General features: G+C 37.1%; 1 protein-coding gene across 4 annotated transcripts in view; it reads right to left on the minus strand.

Annotated features, from left to right (window-relative positions):
• Positions 1–13,263, minus strand: part of KHDRBS2 (KH RNA binding domain containing, signal transduction associated 2) — a 713,761-nt gene that overhangs the window by 80,440 nt on the left and 620,058 nt on the right. Inside the window, exon 8 of one of the 4 annotated variants that reach the window (XR_003437135.1) lies at positions 1,121–1,131. The exons of the other annotated variants lie outside the window; for them this stretch is intronic. The gene's annotated coding sequence lies outside the window, so the exon portion shown is untranslated. The remainder of the gene's footprint in view (positions 1–1,120; positions 1,132–13,263) is intronic. 4 annotated transcript variants of the gene reach the window in all.

Consider the following 13,263-nt stretch of genomic DNA (forward strand, 5'->3'; position numbering starts at 1 on the left):
TTAATTTAAAAACATTAGTTGCCAGCATGTAAAAATTAGGAAAACATGATGTGTCAAGCTATATTTTCTGAAAATGTCCACAATAAAATTTTTCATCCTTGAACCATGCCAGTAACCATTGTATGGTGATGGCTAACACCCCTTCTCTTGAATCTGGCTGGACTTGTGACTTGCTTGTAACTAACAAGTAACAAACAAGGATGAGGCTATGTCATAAAAGGCAATGTAACTTCTATTTTGTTCTTTGGAATACTTATATATGCTGCTCTGAGCTGCCATGCTATGAGGAAGCCTACGTGACATGGAGAGCACTAAACATGAGTATTCCAAACAGCAGTGCCAATTAAGATATCAACTGACATCTTGCATCAACTGCTAGGAGAAGACCTCCAGATGATTCCAGCTCCCAGCCATTGAATTAACCTTACCTTTTTAGACTTCCCAGCTGAGGCCCCAGACATAGGAAAGTAGAAAAGGTCACGCCTATTGTGCCTTGTTAACATTCCTGATGCACAAAATTCTCAAGCATAATAAAGATGGTTAATTTGTACCACTTGGTTTTGAGGTGGTTTGTTATGCAGGAATAGTAACAAGAAAAGCTATATTTCCAGATTTTCTTTGGGGGAAAAAAAGAACACTACTAGGCCCTTTACCGAATGTGGACTACATGGCTACAATATCCTAAAGTTGAGCAGAAGATAGTTGTTTTAGGCAGGGCACACACTTTCCAGTTTACCACAGGCTTATTTTAATACCTTGATAGTTACATACATTCATGAACATTCATGACCCTTAAGTATGTTGATTAACTATCTGTTAAATATATGTCTTTCTTTTGGTGGAACTAAACTTCTTTATCTACCATGGAAGTCAGAATTTCATGTTGGGGTCTTTAACTCGCCTTAACACTAGGCCTTTTGCAACATGTCAGGTCCTTCAAGAGTCTAAGGTTATCTAACACTACCCATTTCTGAAGCTCTGATTGTATGTGATTTGCCTAATACTTTCCTGTTTCCTGTTGAGGGGTGTCTACAGATCTAAACGAATTTACTGAGGAGAAATGCTGTCATGTCCTGATCTCAGTAAATAATTGAGCAGGTTTCAGTTACTAACTGGACACTTCTTTAAGTTCTTTTTTTAATGTATTAAAAAATTCTTTATCGAATTTGTTACAATATTGCTTCTGCTTTATGTTTTGGTTTTTTGCTGCGAGGTATGTGGGATCTAAGCTCCCCAATCAGGGACGGTACCTGCACTCCCTGCATTGGAAGGTGAAGTCTTAACCACTGGACCACCAGGGAAGTCTCCCTTAAGTTCTATTGGAAACTTGTCATTCAAATGATCAGGGAAAATGATTTTTCTAACTCTTCTTATTAGAGTCTTACAAAACGTACTTTAATGTATATTTTTATTTTTTACTTATTTATTTTTAGCATCTTTATTGGAGTATAATTGTTTTACAATGGTGTCTTAGTTTCTGTTTATAACAGAGTGAATCAGCTATACATATAGATATAACCCCATATCTCCTCCCTCTTGCATCTCCCTCTCACCTCCCTAACCCACTCATCTAAGTGGTCACAAAGCACAGAGCTGACCTCCCCGTTCTCTGCAGCTATGCGACTCTGGGGCTGCTTCCCACTAGCTATCTATTTTACATTGGATAGTGTATATATCTTCATGCCACTTTATCACTTCATCCCAGCTTACCCTTCCCACTCCCCATGTCTTCAAGTCCATTTTCTATGTCTGCATTTTTATTCCTGTCCTGCCCCTAGGTTCAACAGAAGCATTATTACTTTTTTTTTTTTTTAGATTCCATATATGTGCATTAGCATACGGTAGTTGTTTTTTTCTTTCTGACTTACTTCACTCAGTATAACAGACTCTAGATCCATCCACCTCACTACAAATAACTCAATCTCGTTTCTGTTTATGGCTGGGTAATATTGCATTGTATATGTGTGCCACATCTTCTTTATCCATTCTGGAGATTAATCTTTTGTCAGTTGCTTCATTTGCAAATATGTTTTACCATTCTGAGGGTTGTCTTTTCATCTTGTTTATGTTTTCCTTTGCTGTGCAAAAACTTTTAAGTTTCATTAGGTCCCATTTGTTTATTTTTGGTTTTATTTCCATTTCTCTAGGAGGTGGGTCAAAAAGGATCTTGCTGTGATTCACATCATAGAGTGTTCTGCCTATGTTTTCCTCTAAGAGTTTTACAGTGTCTGGCCTTAAATTTAGGTCTTTAATCCATTTTGAGTTTACTTTTGTGTATGGTGTTAGGGAGTGTTCTAATTTCATTCTTTTACATGTAGCTGTCCAGTTTTCCCAGCACCAGTTATTAAAGAGGCTGTCTTTTCTCCATTGTACATTCTTGCCTCTTTTATCAAAAATGAAGTGACCATATGTGCCTGCGATTATCTCTGAGCTTTCTATCCTGTTCCATTGATCTATCCATCTGTTTTTGTGCCAGTACCATACTGTTTTGAATACTGTAGCTTTGTAGTATAGTCTGAAGTCAGGGAGCCTGATTCCTCCAGCTCCGTCTTTCTTTCACAAGATTGCTTTGGCTATTAGGGGTCTTTTGTGTTTCCATACAAATTGTGAAATTTTTTGTTCTAGTTCTGTGAAAAATGCCATTGGTAGTTTGATAGGGATTGCATTGAATCTGTAGATTGCTTTGGGTAGTATAGTCATTTTCACAATGTTGATTCTTCCAATCCTAGAGCATGGTAAATCTCTCCATCTGTTTGTATCATCTTAAATTTCTTTCATTAGTGTCTTATAGCTTCCTGCATACAGGTCTTTTGTCTCCTTAAGTAGGTTTATTCCTAGGTATTTTATTCTTTTTGTTGCAATGGTAAATGGGAGTTTCCTTAATTTCTCTTTCAGATTTTTCATCATTAGGGTATAGGAATGCAAGAGATTTCTGTTCATGAATTTTGTATCCTGCTAGTTTACCAGATTCATTGATTAGCTCTAGTAGTTTTGTGGTAGCAAGTTTAGCATTCTCTATATATAGTATCATGTCATCTGCAAACAGTGCCACTTTACTTCTTCTTTTCCAATTTGGATTACTTTTATTTCTTTTTCTTCTCTGATTGCTGTAGCTAAAACTTCAAAACTATGATGAATATTAATAGTGAGAGTTGGCAACCTTGTCTTGTTCCTGATCTTAGAGGAAATGGTTTCAGTTTTTCACCATTGAGGATGATGTTGGCTGTCGATTTGTCATATATGGCCTTTATTTTGTTGAGGTAAGTTCCCTCTATGCCTACTTTCTGTAGGGTTTTTATCATAAATGGTGTTGAATTGTGTCAAAAGCTTGTTCTGCATCTATTGACATGATCATATGGTTTTTCTCCTTCAATTTGTTAATATGTGCATCACATTGATTGATTTCTGTATACTGAAGAATCCTTGTATTCCTGAGATAAACCCCACTTGATCATGGTGTATGATCCTTTTAATGTGCTGTTGGATTCTGTTTGCTAGTATTTTGTTGAGGATTTTTGCATCTATGTTCATCAGTGATATTGACCTGTAGTTTTCTTTCTTCGTGGCATCTTTGTCTGGTTTTCATATCAGGGTGATGTTGGCCTTATAGAAGGAGTTTGGGAGTATTGCTCTCCCTTGTATATTTCGGAAGAGTTTGAGAAGGATAGGTGTTGAGCTTCACTAAATGTATGATAGAATTTGCCTTTGAAGCTATCTGGTCCTAGACTTTTGTTTGTTGAAATATTTTTAATCACAGTCTCAATTTCAGTGCTTGTGATTGATCTGTTTATATTTTCTATTTCTTCCTGGTTCAGTCTTGGAAGTTTGTGCTTTTCTAAGAATTTGTCCATGTCTTCTATATTGTCCATTTTATTGGCATATAATTTCTTGTAGTAATCTGTCATGATCCTTTGTATTTCTGCAGTGTCAGTTTTTACTTCTCCTTTTTCATTTCTAATTCTATTGATATGTCTTCTCACTGTTTTTCTTGATGAGTCTGGCTGATGGTTTATCAATTTTGTTTATCTTCTCAAAGAGCCAGCTTTTAATTTTTTTGATCTTTGTTTTTGTTTCTTTCATTTCTGTTTCATTTATTTCTGATCTGCTTTTTATGATTTCTTTCCTTTTGCTAACTTCAGGATTTATTGTCCTTCTTTCTCTAGTTGCTTTAGGTGTAAGTATAGGTTGTCTATTTTAGATGTTTCTTGTTTCTTGAGGTAGGATTGTATTGCTATAAACTTCCCTTTTAGAAGTGCTTTTGCTGCATCCCATAGGTTTTGGGTTGTTGTGTTTTCATTGTCATTTGTTTCTAGACATCTTTTGATTTCCTCTTTATTTCTTCAGTGATCTCTTGATTATTTAGTAGTGTATTGTTTAGCCTCCATTTGATTGTATTCTTTACAGATTTTTTCCTATAATTTTATCTAGCCCCATAGCATTGTGGTCAGAGAAGATACTTGATACAATTTCAATTTTCTTAAATTTTCAAAGGCTTGATTTGTGACCCAAGATATGATCATCTATCCTGGAGAATGTTCCATGAGCACTTGAGAAGAAAGTATATTCTGTTGTTTTTAGATGGAATGTCATATAAATATCAATTAAGTCCATCTTGTTTAATGTGTCATTTAAAGCTTGTGTTTCCTATTTCTTTTCATTTTGGATGATCTGTCCATTGTTGAAAGTGGGGTATTAAAGTGCCCTACTATGATTGTATTACTGTCAATTTCCCTTTATGGCTGTTAGCATTTGCCTTATGTATTGAGGTGGTCGTATGCTGGGTGGATAAATATTTACAAGTGTGATATCTTCATCTTGGATTGATCCCTTGATCATTATGTAGTGTCCTTCTTTGTCTCTTGTAATAGTCTTTATTTTAAATATATTTTGTATGATATGAGAATTGGTACTCCAGCTTTCTTTGATTTCCTTTAGCATGGAATATTTTTTTCCATCCCCTCACTTTCAGTGTGTCAAGTGGGTCTCTTGTAGACAGAATATATATGGATCTTTTTTTGTATCCAGCCAGCCAGTCTATGTCTTTTGCTTGGAGCATTTAATCCATTTACAGTTAAGGTAGTTATCGATATGTATGTTCCTATTACCATTTTCTTAATTGTTTTGGGTTTGTTATTGTAAGTCTTTGACTTCTCTTGTGTTTCCTGCCTAGAGGAGTTCCTTTAGCATTTGTTGTAAAGTTGGTTTTGTGGTGCTGAATTCTCTTAGCTTTTCCTTGTCTCTAAATGTTTTTATTTCTCCATTGAATCTGAATGAGATCCTTGCTGGGTATAGTAATCTTGGTTGTAGCTTGTTCCCTTTCATCACTTTAAATATGCCCTGTCACTCCCTTCTGGCTTGCAGAGTTTCCTGCTGAAAGATCAACTGTTAACCTTATGAGGATTCCCTTGTATGTTATTTGTTGTCTTTCCCTGGTGTTTTTGTTATTTTTTTCTTTGTGTTTAATTTTTGATAGTTTGATTAATATGTGTCTTGGCATGTTTCTCCTTGGATTTATCCTGTATGGTACTCTCTGTGCTTCCTGGACTTGATTGACTATTTCCTTTCCCATATTAGGGAAGTTTTAACTATAATCTCTTCAAATATTTTCTCAGTTCCTTTCCTTTTTTCTCTTCCTCTGGGACCCCTGTAATTCAAATGTTAGTGTATTTAATGTAGTCCCAGAAGTCTCTGATACTGTAGTCAATTCTTTTCCTTCTTATTTCTTTATTCTGCCCTGTGGTAGTTATTTCCACTATTTTATCTTCCAGGTCACTTATCCATTCATCTGCCTCAGCTATTCTGCTATTGACTCCTTCTAGATAATTTCTAATTTCTTTTATTGTGTTGTTCATCATTGTTTGTTTGCTCTTTAGCTCTTCTAGGTCCTTGTTAAATGTTTCTTGTATTTTCTTCATTCTGTTTTCAAGATTTGGATCATCTTTACTATCATTACTCTGAATTCTTTGTCAGGTAGACTGCCTATTTACTCTTCATTTGTTTAGTGTGATGGGTTTTTACCTTGCTCCTTCATCTGCTGTGTGTTTCTTACTCATCTCTTTTTGCTTAACTTACTGTGTTTGGGGTCTCCTTTTCACAGGCTGTAGGTTCACAGTTCCCATTGTTTTTGGTGTCTGCCCCCAGTGGCTATGGTTGGCTCAGTAAGTTCTGTAGGTTTCCTGGTTGAGGGGACTGGTGCCTGTGTTCTGGTGGATGAGGCTGGATCTTGTCTTTCTGGTGGGCAGGTCCACGTTTGGTGGTATGTTTTGGGGTGTCTGTGGACTTATTATGATTTTAGGCAGCCTCTCTGTTAATGGGTGTGGTTGTGCTCCTGTCTTGCTAGTTGTTTGGTATAGGATGTCCAGCATTATAGCTTGCTGGTCATTGAGTGAGCTGGGTCTTAATGTTGAGATGGAGGTCTCTGGGAGACCTTTTGCCATTTGATATTTCATGGAGTCAGAAGGTCTCTGGTGGACCAATGTCCTGAACTCGGCTCTTGCACCTCAGAGGCACAGGCCTGACACCTGGCTGGAGTACCAAGACACTGTTAGCCACATGCCTCAGAAGGAAAGGTAGAAAAAGAAAAAAAAATAAAGTAAAATAAACTTATAAAAATTAAAAAATTATTAAAAATTTAAAAAAAAGTAAAGAAAGAGAGCAACCAAACCAGTAAACAAATCCACCAGTGATAACAAGTGCTAAAAAATTTACTAAAGCAAAAAAAAAAAACAACAAAAAATGTACAGAGAGCACCCTAGGACAAATGCTAAAGCAAAGCTATACAGACAAAATCCCACAAAGAAGCAGACAGATAAACACTCACAAAAAATAGAAAAAGGAATGAAATGTATATCTCTCTCTATATATATATAAAAGGAAGAGAGCAAACAAATCAATAAAGAAATCTACCAATGATAATAAACTCTAAATACTAAACTAAGATAAACATAAAACCAGAACAAATTCCATGCAGAAAGCAAACCCCAAGTCTACAGTTGCTCCCAGAATCCACCATCTTGATTTTTGGATGATTCGTTGTCTATTCAGGTATTCCAGAGATGCAGAGTACATTAAGTTGATTGTGGAGATTTAATCCACTGCTTCTGAGGCTGCTGGGAGAAATTTCCCTTTCTCTTCTTTGTTCACACACCTCCTGTGGTTCAGCTTTTGATTTGGCCCCGCCTCTGCATGTAGGTCACCTGAGGGTGTCTGTTCCCACCCAGACAGGACACATTTGAAGGAGCAGTTGATTAGGGGGCTCTGGGTCACTCACACCCCACGGGGAAGGAGGGGTATGGAATGCAGGGCTAGCCTGCTGTGGCACAAGCCAGTGTGACATTGCAACAGCCTGAGGTGCACTGTGTGTTCTCCCGGGGAAGTTTTCCCTGGATCACGGGACCCTGATGGTGGCGGGCTGCACAGGCTCCCAGGAGGGGAGGTGTGGATAGTGACCTGTGCTTGCACACAGGCTTCTTGGTGGCTGCAGCTGCAGCCTTAGCATTTCATGCCTGTCTCTGATGTCTGTACTGGTAGCCGCAGCTCCCGTCTGTCTCTGGAGCTAGTTTAGGCAGTGCTCTGAATCCCCTCTCCTTGTGCACCCTGAAACAATGGTCTTTTGCCTGTTAGGCAGTTCCAGACTTTTTCCTGGACTCCCTCTCAGCTACGTGTGGTGCACTAGCCCCCTTCAGGCTGTGTTCATGCAGCCAACCCCAGTCCTCTCCCTGGGATCTGACCTCCGAAGCCAGATCCCCAGCTCCCAGCCCCCACCTGCCCTGGCAGGTGAGCAGACAAGCCTCTCAGGCTCGTGAATGCTGGTCAGCACCGATCCTATGTGCGGGAATCTCTCCACTTTGCTCTCTGCACCCCTGTTGCTGCACTGTCCTCTGTGGCTCTGAAGCTTCCCCTCCACCACCCCCCATCTCCACCAGTGAAGGGGCTTCCTAATGTGTGGAAATGTTTCCTCCTTCACAGCTTCCTCCCAGAGGTGCAGGTCTCATCCCTATTCTTTTGTCTCTGTTTTTTCTTTTGCCCTACCCAGGTACATGGGCAGTTTCTTTCCTTTTGGGAAGCCTGAGGTCTTCTGCCAGCATTCAGTAAGTGTTCTGTAGGATTTGTTCCACATGTAGATGTATTTCTGATGTATTTGTGGGAAGAAAAGTGATCTCCACCTCTTACTCCTCAGCCATCTTGAAGGTCTCCCCTTAATGTATATATATATATATATATTTTTTTTTATAATAAGAAAAGAGTTTTATTTGAGCCAAACTAAGGACTAGCCCAGAAGCCAGCTTCCCATATTACTCTGAGAAGCTGCTCCAGAGAAGCATGGTTTCCAGCACAGTTTTATATCTTGTCAGAACAAAGAACATTAAACAAGTCAGGGATACATTTCTTCAAGGCTTCAAAAAACAAAACAAAACAAAACAAAAAAACAAAAAAAACACCACCACCAACAAAAATCACACAGATAAGCATTTATATAGCAAGTCAGCATGGCCTTGGCATCTGGGAAGGGAGTCTTATCATCAAAGGAGGAGTACTAGCACTCGTGTCCTGGGAAGAGAGGAATTTAAACTTTATTTTTAACATGGACATTCTTTACTTTTGGTCAACGTGCCCTTTTCTTTAATAATTAAAGCAGATGTACAATGTATGTTTGATAGGCCATAAACAGGATATTTTAGTTAGCATAAAATTCAAGTTAACTCATACATAAGCCAGAATGGCTTCTCTGTATCTCAATATGTGAAAATTTCTTTTATCACCCCTCAGGGTGGCATTTAACTTCCCCATGTGTGTCTAGTGATCTAGCTGTCTAGAGACAGCTCTAGTGACCTCTCATCACCAGTGGAATGTGGGAGCAACAATGTGCCTGACGTGGGAGAGGAGGCCAGAAAAACCCATTCGGTATTCTCCTGGTTCTCTTGGAATGCTCAGTCTTTCCTGGGACCCAGCGGTGAGCTCTGAGAAGCCCAAGCCACATAGGCCACATGCCGGCCCTTTGGTTGACAGTCCCAAACAAGCACACCTCGAGCACCAGTCATGAGTGTAGAAGACTCTGGTCCAGGTTCCGGTATTCTGAGTCCTCCCAGCCGAGTGTCCTGTCCCAACTGCTGACGCACACCCCGTGAGCATAACTAAACAATGGTTGGTGTCCACAACCCTTTCTGTGATGCAGCATGGACACCTGAAACAGGGCCCATGGGCTTCATCAAAGTGGTCCAAAGCAAGAGCAGTTCTTAACTACAATATTTCTTGGCTGGGTCTGGAGATGCCAGTGCTGCTGTCTTGACCTTGCCACCCTTAATGTATATTTTTAAATACAAGTTGACTATTTAGGCAAGCAGTTAAGATGTCATCAAAATTAACTTTAAATTAACAAAGAATCAACAAATACAATGAATGCCTAATGAATAATTTGAAGAAACACATTGTTTCTTTCTAAAACTAACAGTTAACTTAGATACTTAAAATAAGTATGTCAAATGAGAATAAAAAAAGCATAGTGTGCATCAAGAGCTGAATTCCCACTCTGTTAAGGTATCTTCAAATAATACCAAATCCACTATTTGTGCAGAGGTCTGTGGATGTGTGAGAAAGTCACAAACTGAACTAGTAGATTAACTATGGAAAATATCTCACATCCAATAACCATCTGCAAATTCAATCTCATCATTGACTATAGCTTGAGGCATAAGAGAATTGAATCACAAAATGAGGGTGAATCACTTTATAGCAAGTTGTGACACTTAAATGAATAGGACAAGATGTTATATTACAACTATTATTAAATTACTGGGTAACTGCAGTGCCTTATATGTAAGTTTACATTAGAATTGTTTTTGTAGACTCTTAGTATCAAATACAAGGGCTCACATTAAACTTATCACCTAAAATAAATAGTTAAGTAATTTCTTTTTTTTTTTTTTCCTGCCTAGATGTATCCTTCGGTCAGAGACCTTTGAAAAGCATGCATATAACTCACTACATTCTTATTACATTATATTATATTATATTCCCTCTGGATTGTTCAGGTATATAACAAGTCTGTTGAATCAATAAATCTATTTAGATTTTTCAGACAGTATTTATTACTCTTGAAGTCTGAGGCCTCTGGTAACAAATGTGATTTTGAAGCCAATGTTTACTACTTGAATGAACATGAGAAAGTCATTTAATATTTTTAAGCTTCAATTTTTCTCTGCCTCAAATGTTATTGCAAGGATTAAATGAGATAAATATCCTAAACAATTAGCATAGCGGCCAGCACAAAACTAATGCTAGTTACCATGAAATCATTAGGGCCAAGCAGCCTCTGAACAACAGAGCAGTGTTTCCCGCTGTGGGGACTTTGACCCTCAAGGACCTAATTTATGTCAGGGTGTCCAAGAAGCTATCTCTTCAAAAATATATATTTATATGTTCATGTATATTGTAACTTTTTTATTATAAATGCTTTCTCATTAATGAAATACAAATTAATTTAAAAGCACTGCTGTTTCCATAGCAAATGTATGTCATTTTTTATATCTTCAAGCAACTGACACTAATATGTACAATGACTGGTCACTGAGGTTTGATAATTATTTTGGATGTTGTGCAGGATCTCTTTCCATTTGCCTTCCCACTTCCACCCTTCTCTCCAGCCTGCTCTATACCTGGAATGACTAATCGCAACTCCATCTACTCAATTTCTTGTCCTTTGCCTCCTAATGGGTTCAGCCAATGGGAAAAAAGGGAGGTCGGGGTATTAACTCCTGAGATTCCTCTTTGTGGGCTGGCCTCCGCTACCATTCTCTTTCAAAGGAGAGGCCTCTTTCTCTGTCAGAAGGTCTCTGACAGCTTTCTATCTTCCTTCCACTCCTAGTTTTTGGTGATAAGCACATTGCCCCAGGGATACTAGCCCTGCGCGCTACATTTTCCCTTGTGGTTTCCTTATACTCTGAAAAGAGTTCCATTATTAAACTCTCTTCAAATTATCCTAATTTAAGAGTTTCATTTTTCACCTGCTGTGTAGACCCTGACAATTATAGATATTCCAAGAGAGTCTTCATTCTAGAAAACTTTGGGAACTACTGCCTTATATACAGAAGGACCTTTATCTTTCCTCCCCCTAGCACATTCCTCCATTAACATACAGAAGAGAGGATTATTTTCCAGGTTGTGTGAGTCACACACCTGATTCATGCTTCAAGGGAAGTGAAGCCTTCCTTTTTGATATTTGTCTATTACAAATCTGCAGTTAGAAATTTAAATTGGAAAATTACAAATTCTTAATATTTCACATCCAAGTTAAAATCCTGTAAGAATCAAAGATCAGAATTGGTCTTTTGACTTTCATTTGCAATATTACTATTTGTCTCTAAGTACATGAAAGTCACTTTTTTCTATGTTTATGATTTGGATTGGTATAGAGTCTTGCATTGAAAAGAAACAATTTGTTGGTAAAGACTTGAGAATTTATGTGATTTTAGAAGATTGATCTCTGAAAATGTTAATGACTTTGAGCAGTACATAAAAAAATAGGATATCAGAACATGAACCGAATTTAATATTTGGTCCAATTAAAGGTGTTTATCACAAGATGTAACTTGTCATAAGCCAAAGACTGCCCTGCAATTTGAAAGTTGCATAATAAACTCATCAGTCTATTTCATTACTTTTTCTCCTCATAGACACAGAGCAAGAGAAAAAGATGGTCAGAGACACCTCATATCATTGTCATCTTTACCAGTCCTTAATGTGTCATTTAGTTGAGCTGCCTCCTAAGGAATTTTCAGCAAAGTCCCTTTTCTGATCCATTTGAAATTTTCCACAACTATCAACACCTTACAAGACAACTGGGGATTAATTAAAGTTGTTATAGTTTCTGAACTCTAGGTGAACCTTTGTAGGGTTGTTACCTTGTGAATTTCCTTTAGACTATTAAAGATGAAATAATTATTCCATTTAGACACCTGCCAGATCCTACTTTATAATTTCCACAAATTCTGTATTCACTTGTGCTGACAAACTAGTCATTTAAAGACCCTTTTATCTAAACTTTTTTCCTTTTATCTCAGTTCTGCTAAGTCACACAAAACATATTGTTTTACCTTCAAGTTTCTAAATCAGTATATCTTCTGATTTGACCACTTTAATGTTGAAATAATACACTGTTTGTAAGTGATGGAGAAGTTTTATGTTCACATATTTCTCTTTATTTCACTTCTTTAAAAGCTTTCTCCATTTCCCTCCATAAGTCCAAATAATACTTTAAAAAGTCCAATTAAAGAACCACCACTTGAAAAAGAAAAAATTCCGTACTGATTCTTGTAGAAAATAAACTTTCTTTCACTTCTAATTCCTAATACTTGATTACTCTATCGTAGTTGTTTTACTTAATTTAAATATACATGCAGCTTGCATATATGACTCCTCCACCAACAAATTATTAGGAGAAAATGTTAAAATATATTTAAAAATTGAAAAATATGTATTGTGACTGTATGGTGAGCATACTCTCTGGCACAAGTAATCATTTAATAAGTGCTTATTTAACTAAACTGTTATTTACATCTTCTGTTGTCATAGTTGGATCAATAGAAGTAATCTAAAAGTAGATATTTAATTCATTATATAATAAATTTTCTCAGTTTTTATCTATTTCTATTACAAATCACTATGATATTTAAACATTTTTCCTCACAGAGTTTTCTGAAATAATAGTGCTAACTTCATTCATTCAATAATGCATTCATTTATTTTTTATTCATTTATTCAATAAATATTGAGAACATCTTGCATGCCAGACCGTATCCTAGTATTGAGTATATGTTTTTACCAAAATAGCATCTTATAATTATTATAATATAGAGTATTAGTATTGTTGCAACTAACTTCATGACATTCTTTCTTTATCCCTTCTGCTTTAGCACGAAGATACCTCAGAAATAAATATATATTTTGTCAGTAAAAATGATATATAAAATTCTGAATATTGTATTCTCTTTGAGAGATGAAGCTCTTATTTTTTTATCCCCATCATGTAGGTACATATTAGGTCTGACATTCATGCAGTCAATGATCATCTGTTCAGCACATACCCTATGAAAGCCTCAATGTTAGGTGCTGTGAGGGACATGAGGGTGTATCAGACTAGGATTCTGGGCAAGTTAAGGTTGACAAGGGACAAATACACAAATTATCCCAACACAAGACAGAAAAATAAAGTGCCGTAGAGAAATAAAGATATGATGCTGTTGGAATTCAGGGTAGAAACAGATT

The sequence above is a fragment of the Aethalodelphis obliquidens genome, unplaced genomic scaffold (genome assembly GCF_003676395.1).
Source record: "Aethalodelphis obliquidens isolate GAN/ISIS:26980383/991018 unplaced genomic scaffold, ASM367639v1 scaffold31, whole genome shotgun sequence".
NCBI lineage: Eukaryota > Metazoa > Chordata > Mammalia > Artiodactyla > Delphinidae > Aethalodelphis > Aethalodelphis obliquidens.